This window comes from Marmota flaviventris, chromosome 17 (genome assembly GCF_047511675.1).
Source record: "Marmota flaviventris isolate mMarFla1 chromosome 17, mMarFla1.hap1, whole genome shotgun sequence".
In the NCBI taxonomy this organism is placed as follows: Eukaryota; Metazoa; Chordata; class Mammalia; order Rodentia; family Sciuridae; genus Marmota; species Marmota flaviventris.
Window position 1 is genome coordinate 26,495,575 of NC_092514.1, and position 7,339 is coordinate 26,502,913.

Sequence of the window (7,339 nt, forward strand, 5' to 3'; positions counted from 1 at the left end):
AGGGGCAGGAAAGAGGCATCTGGGAGGTGGCTCAAGGCCTCTGACTTCTCCTGTTTCACCTGCCATCCCCACAGCTGCTCTGATGGCTGTCACCCTGCTTTCTCAGCAGAGACTGCCCTGCCACCTGGATGGGAGTTTATCTTCTCCTCCTGGCAGTGACATGGCCTCCCTCCCTCAGCCACATCAGCCTCCCAGCCAAGGCCACAGGATGACTCCAGGCCTTGGAAAGAACAAGGAAGGGCACAGAGATGGATTCAGAGCAGATGGGGTGCTGTTGGGGGTGTTAGTGGAGGGACTCATGACTCCATGTATGGTCTACAAAGCCACAGGACAATCATAGCACGGTAAGGTTTTTTTGGAGGGGGACACCAAAAATAAACATCAAGAAAGATGGCATTCCTTCACAGAGAGCACCCTGGTCCAGGAGGCCAAGAGAAGGGACCTTCCAGCCCCATCCTGGTCATACCCTTCCCTTGAGCAGGTATCACCCTGGATACTGAGGAGCAAGCTCTTGGCCCAGAAGGGCCCCCAGGATTATCCTCCTGGAACCTTGACCAGGGGCCACCCTCTGTCTCAGGCTTTGAAGTTTTGAGTGGTGAAATAAGAGTGGGGAGGGTGTGGAGAGCGGCCTCGCATCTGTCTAGGGCCTTTGTCAGAGCCACTGACCAGCAGCGAGCATGCCCTGTTTTCCTACTTCATCCGTCTCTACTGTGTGTGAGCACTCAAGGATGCAGCTGCAGAATCACAGTCATTACCAACATGGCCACTGAACACGTCTTGGCTTTGGTGGCTTTTCATCCCTGTGGCCTGTGGCCTTTCCAGCAACATGAGTCTGCTCCTGGGGCCCGTGAGCATGAGCATGAGCACAGCTGTGGGAGGCTTTCCCGGGGCTGCCACAGGGAGGGCAGCAGTGCTTCTCTCCTGTCCTCCATGAGGCCACTGGAAGCCATGCTCCTGCTGGGCACTGGCCCCATCAGCCTACTGCCATCTTGACACTGGAATTTTGTGGTGGATACTTGGGTCTTGATTTACATGTCAGTCTGACAGCATTCCTTGTCTGTCACAGGTTGTCCTGGGGACACAGGGATCATTGTCATGACCATAACTGCGGTGTGCCACCAGAGGGCAGTGTGGCACCAGCTCTACTGGCCTTCATCCTGAGGGCCTGTCTCTGCAAAGGCACAGTCACCATGGAATTGAAGGACAAAACACACGCGCACATACCATGCACACACACCTCCTTACATACCACACAACCCAACATACACATGTCTCTCTCACACACACACACTCAACACACAGTATGGCAACTCAAATGCCAAGAAACACACCATCCTGTCCAAACTGTGCTGTACAAACAACAACACGGCATGCACAGCACCCAACTATCCAAACACAAACACAGCACACACATGACATGCACACTTCACACACACACACACACACACTTCACCCACACCACATGCATACACATTTCACACTCACACTTTCTTTGAATGCTATTGAAGTGTTTTTGTGGCTCATTATATGGACAGTATATGGAAAGTTCTGTGCACATGTGTGGTATGAACTGAGGCTGCAGATCATGGTTCCTATGCCATGTGGGGTGGCCCTGGGGGGCCTTGGGTCCTGGAGGAGGGCCTCCCGCTCCCCTGGGGCTCATCCTCCTTGGCCCTGTTGACCCCCCTGCCCCACCCCAGGTGCCTATGTGGATATACTGAGGGATCAGGGTCCAGCCCTCATGCTGCCCATCAGCCCAGGACACATCTGGCTGCCCACAGGACAGCAGCCACACCACACAACTCAGGGTCCCCATACCCTAGAGCTGTGGGCTCCCTCCACCCCTCACCCACCTGGCCTTTCCTTCTGCTCACCCAGATACCAGAGGCTTCCCACCCAAGGACTTTGCCCCAAGTCCTTCACATTTCTCCAGTGGAATGGACTCCAGATGCTGCCTCCTGGAATGCAGAACTGGGGAGGGGGATTAACCGTGGGGTAGGCCTCCAGGGTGGGATTCAGAGACCCTTCTCTCTGGACTCTCTCTCCAGCCCTGACTGTGCCCTAGTGACCTTCCCAGGAGAGCTTGGTGTAGTCTGGGCAGGAGGGGGCTTCATACCCTTAGGGGGATTTCCTGTGGGGGCATGGCATAAGGAGAAAAGGGAAGAAAGTTAGGGAGTCCAGGAGGGGACTGAGGAGACCCTGGAAGCTGGGACCCCACAGGACCAGGATGCTCATGGCCATCAGCTGTGCAGGGAACATTGACGCATCTCAGTTGGGGCCCAGGTTCAGCAGGCTGTGGACCCTTGGGAGTCTCAGCAGGGGAGCAGGCATGGGGGAAGAGATTTTCTATTCTTGGGGCCCAACAATCTGGAGTCTCTTCTAACTGTATTGGGGCATTCACCAGCATCAGAAATAAGAGAAGATAATGTAAGAAGGAAAAATGGATTTAATCACAGTTTGGCCAAAATGGAGGAAGAAGCTGATCTGCCTCTGCTGTCCCACAGAAGCACTGCCATCTACAGGAACGAAGCTGGGAAATGCAGATGTGTAGATCCGGGGGACCCTGCTAGGCATTGTGGTGAGATCCATCCAGCCCTGAATTCCTTCCTGGGCCAGGACGTCCATCCTGGGACAGTTGCCTGAAGGGAGCTGGAACACTGGCGGAGAATGGCAGGGATTGAGAAAAAAGCAATTTGGAGCTTCTTTGAAATTTTCTGATTTTAATTGGGCCCCATCACAGCGCCCCCTATCCTGTCCATCCTGCAGTCCTGAGGGATGAGGGGCTTTGTGTTATCTGTCCTTTTATTGCAGGATTGGTGCTGAGATCCCCTCAAGGCCACCCTGAGCTGAGGGAAAAGAGCCAATCTGCAAAGATGTCCCCCGGCTCCACCTAGTGGAGGACTTGGGAACCTTGCTCCAAAGCCTGGGCAAGGCCAATCTTGGGTAGGGTTGGCACCTGGCCATCTTCATTCTGACAATGCCTCCATCTCTGAATAACTTTTTCTGAAGATATTACTGACTGTCCACCAAGTGGTCTAGGCCCATGTCGCCATGATGCACTTGTCCTTTCCTTTGGTCTGATCTGGTCTCTCATCAGAGGGTAAGTGATAAACTGTTAAGAGTCAGTGTCAAAAGATCATTTTTAGGCAAATTTGAGCAACAAAACAGGCTTATAAGGAGTGGTTCCTAGATTAAGTTTTACCTACAGTCCTGAAGCACCTGGGGTCCTCCAGGTGCAGCATAAGGTGGACTTTCAGTAGGGGAGGGGCCCTGGTCAGCATCTGTCTTCCTGCCCAGCCCCATACTCCAGGTTCCATGGATGTAGTCACTGTCCTATCCAACTTCCCAGGACCCCCCTTCACCTCATGCGGCTTCACTTCTCTACAGGGCTGTGTAGGTGTCCTCCATGAAGGTCAATGGGGACATCTGTGAGGATATGAGGATCATAGCAGGTGCTCAGACCTACCTCACACCTCATTCCGCATCCTCCCAACCCTGTGTGCATGGAAATCTTTGCTATCTGAACCCCCTACACTCCCCTCATTCACCCTTGGGGTACAGGCACCTGAGTACAGTCCCAAAAACCAGACCCTTTCTCCAGGGGTAGAGCTCAGAGCTCCTCCATCTCCTCTAGCTCTTCCTCCACCTTCAAAAGTATGGATCCTGCAGTTCTAGCAGGGAGTCTATCTGTGATCAGGGGCAGGCTCCCAGAGGCCCTAGATGTGGGGTCAATGAGGCATCAGCAGAATGACCAGGTGACCCTAGCTGCTAATTCACACTCAGGGTCTTTCAGAAAACATGCTATCTGCAATTAAATTATTTTTTAATTGAGTACAAAACAGCACACATCACTGTGGAAACCTTGGGGAAATGAGGAGCCTCTCTCCCCCTGCAAAAGGAGGCTCAGTCCCACACCTTGAGCTGGGTGCTGGGGCAGAGGCCAGTCCTGCAGCTCAAGAGAGGGCCCTGCTTGTTCTGGAGGGTGATGGTGCCAGCTCTGTGGCTGTGCCCTTCTTGAGGGTGGCCTGCAGGCCTGGCCAGGGCACTGCTGAGGGATGTAGCCTTGCACAAGAATGCTCCAGGGCTACTGGAAGAGAGCTGCAGAGAGTGGCAGGCAGCAGTGCAGGGATCTAGAGGCAAGGGCAAGTGGCCAGGGCAGAGGCCTGTGTGGGAAAGGCTGCTATATACCATCTAGTAGACAAGTAGACCTTCCCCCAAAGACCCAGCTAATGAATGTACACATCGTATTCCACAGACACATACCTATGGACCAAGGTCAAAACTTCAGAACCAGAACTGTGCAGGGGGGGGGGTGCCTTGTCCTGAGTCCATCTGACAGCTGGGTCTGTTCCTACTCCCTGTGGCCTTCTGTGCAGTTGCACCATGTTCCTGCCCACTCTGTCCAGCTTCTCAGCTCCTTCACCTTCACTCTTCATCATACGGAGTTTCCTCCCTTGGTCTGAAAAAGAATTTTCTTATCACACTGCCCATTTCATGGGCTCATCCTGCCTTACTGGATAAACACTTCCTCTTGCCCCTTTCAAGTGTTTTACAATTTCTAGAAGTGGACAAGTGAGCCAGAGTTCCTTCTGGTTGTTCCAACTGGATTATTGAGCCCAAGGCATGTGAGCTTGAGGCTGGGTTGTGTGCTGGTCCAGTTATGAACTTACTTTCCATTACTTCCTACTGGCTTCTTGGCCTGTAGTTTATTTGCAAATATCCATTTCAACTCATCCTCAGTGACACTTGATTTTAAGAATTGTCTTTGCTGATCAGAGGGTGGCTTTGCTTTTATTTATGTTTCTGAGTGCCAGAAAGGTGGATGCGTTTGCCCAACCTCTGAGCTTTCAGTGAATTCTTTTTCTCCTGAAAGTTCCTGTTGGTTGCTCCGAATGAAGGTATATATGGTTTTCTTAAACTCTAACTTCAGGTTCAGAGGAGCCCTGCAGAGCCCAAGCCAAGCTGTCATCTTTGGTTTGGGTTCTTCTAGAGGGAAGCAGTGGTGGAGGCTCCAGGAGAAGAGTCATTTGGAGGGAACAGAAGGCCAGGAGAAGCCTGGGGAGGGAGAGCAGCCCTGGAAGCTGGATGGAAGCAGGGGAGACAGCAAGGGGGTATTAGCCTTCACAGTTGGGCTCTAGGACAGAGCTGGCACTGTGGCCCCAAACCCTGCCAGCTCGGCTGCATCCTCCCTCAATGCCATGTGCATGGGAACATGTGTGTAGAAGTCATGCTCGGCCATGGCAGGGCTCACGCTTGGACATTTCAGCCCACCCTATGCTGCTAGGACCAGACTCTGGGCCTCCTGTTCCCTGCTGTTCTCATGGCTTACGACCTGGTGATCTCTCCACCAAGTCTTGCTATCACCCATGCTCAGGATTCACCTGAGTCATGTTCAGTTGCAAACATGGCGCTTCTCTACTCCAGGTCCCTTCCTGGCCATGCAGAGTACGGGTCCCATGAGGCATCTACAAAAGGAAAATCGGCAATCACCACCTGTTGCAGGCTGGTTTGCTGTTTTGTTCATTGTCTCAATTTAATGAGATGGAGAAAAGGTTAATAATGCAGGAATGTTTATGTCTCTAGCTATTCCACTGTGAATACCTACAAAAGATATGAACAAGAGATATGAACAATAGCTACAAAAGTGTGTGGAACTATACTTCCAGTACTCAACACTAGCATCCATTCAACAAAGAACACCCCTTTGCCCTACACAAAGTAGTGCAATGCACATGAATGTTCTGCTGGTTTCGTTTTTGTCTTATGTATAAATGAAATTATCAACCAACATTCTTGTCAGAACTACACTCAACTATAGGCCAGTGAACACCACAAGCAAATTCTCTCTTGAATCAGACAGCAGTGAAAGCATTTGCTATGAGATTGATCTCGTCTATGGTGGTTCTGTGGCAACCATCAGCTGGCTACAGATACAAAAGACCAGCCACAACTGAAGCATTTAGTGAAAAGCCCTTGATCTATGGAATTTACAATCAAGACTTGTGAAGTGTGTGTCACATCCTCTGTACCAGTGAAGTTAATAATGAGTCCACAAATGCTCTTCAGAAAGCCTGCTGATCGACATCCAATGGAACCACAGGTAGGGTGCACGGAGGGGCCCATTGGTGACCTCTGAAGTCCCAGGAGGGCTACAGGGCATGGCGCACCACTGCGTGAGGCCCAGGACAAAGCAGGGCCCAGGCCCACCCCACTCAGATCCTTTCCACACTCACCTGCTAGGCCTGGAGCTCTTCTTCCTCTCCTCAGTGCTGCTCCTCCCACTGGGTATAGAGCAGAACATGGCGAGTATGACCCCAAAATGCTGGAACTCAAGATGGGGAAGAAGAACCCATTGTCAATACCCAGGAAGAAACAGACAGCAAAGCCAGATGTCTCCAGGAATCATCGCAAGCTGGGGACATGAAGGTCACCTACACATTTAGAGCAGCCAGGCTCCACACAATAGACAGCCAAGAAAGTCAAAACCCCAGTATCTCAAGAGCCCAAAAGAAACCACATAACAAGCTCTACAAAAAACAAGAAAAAAGTAAATACTCAAAAGAGTCCAGAAGACTGAGTAGGCAGACCAGGAAGATAACAGGGACTGTCATCAGAGTGAATGAACACACTAAAGAACAGAACATGGGATGAGGAAAAAGACTTCCTTTCCAGGCTTACCTGAGGGAACTGGGGAAAGGGAACAGGGCTGCTACCCTGGTGAGGGGGTGGGGGCCGAAATGCACGCGTCCCAGGAGATCCTGACAAGCCTTAGAAATTGGCCCCCGAATCCACTGGTCCAGGGCACCTTACGCTCATCCACAGGAGCAGAGCCCCATGAGCCAAAAGGCCAGAAAATGGCGTGTCAGGATGGATGGATCCGGGTCCTGGGTGCCCTTGCAGTTGACATCCCCTGACAGTGGTCTTGAGGTCGCAGGTTTTCTGCACAAACCTGCCTGCACGGCCGCACCAAAGGCCAAGGGAGGTGTTTGCCAGGAGGAACTCTCCAGTTTGCAGGTGGCCTCTTCCACAGGGACACTTCAGCCCTCCGGCCAAAGAGGGTGTCCCAGGAGGAACTCTCCACTTTGCAGGTGGCCTCTTCCACAGGGACCCTTCAGACTTCAGGCCAAAGAGGGTGTCCCAGGAGGAACTCTCCGCTTTGCAGGTGGCCTCTTCCACAGGGACCCTTCAGCCCTCAGGCCAAAGAGGGTGTCCCAGGAGGAACTCTCCACTTTGCAGGTGGCCTCTTCCACAGGGACCCTTCAGCCCTCAGGCCAAAGAGGGTGTCCCAGGAGGAACTCTCCACTTTCGGGGTGGCCTCTGCCACAGGGACCCTCAGCCC

The 7,339-nt window shown here is 52.3% G+C and overlaps 1 long non-coding RNA gene across 1 annotated transcript; it reads right to left on the reverse strand.

Annotated features, from left to right (window-relative positions):
• Nucleotides 1-4,439: 4,439 nt before the first annotated feature.
• On the reverse strand, nt 4,440-6,892 carry LOC139702383 (uncharacterized). The gene is made up of 3 exons (XR_011705019.1): nt 6,234-6,892; nt 5,382-5,465; nt 4,440-4,459 (listed from the first exon to the last, which is right to left on the reverse strand). It is a non-coding gene; the product is annotated as an uncharacterized lncRNA (long non-coding RNA).
• Between the last annotated feature and the right edge of the window lie 447 nt (nt 6,893-7,339).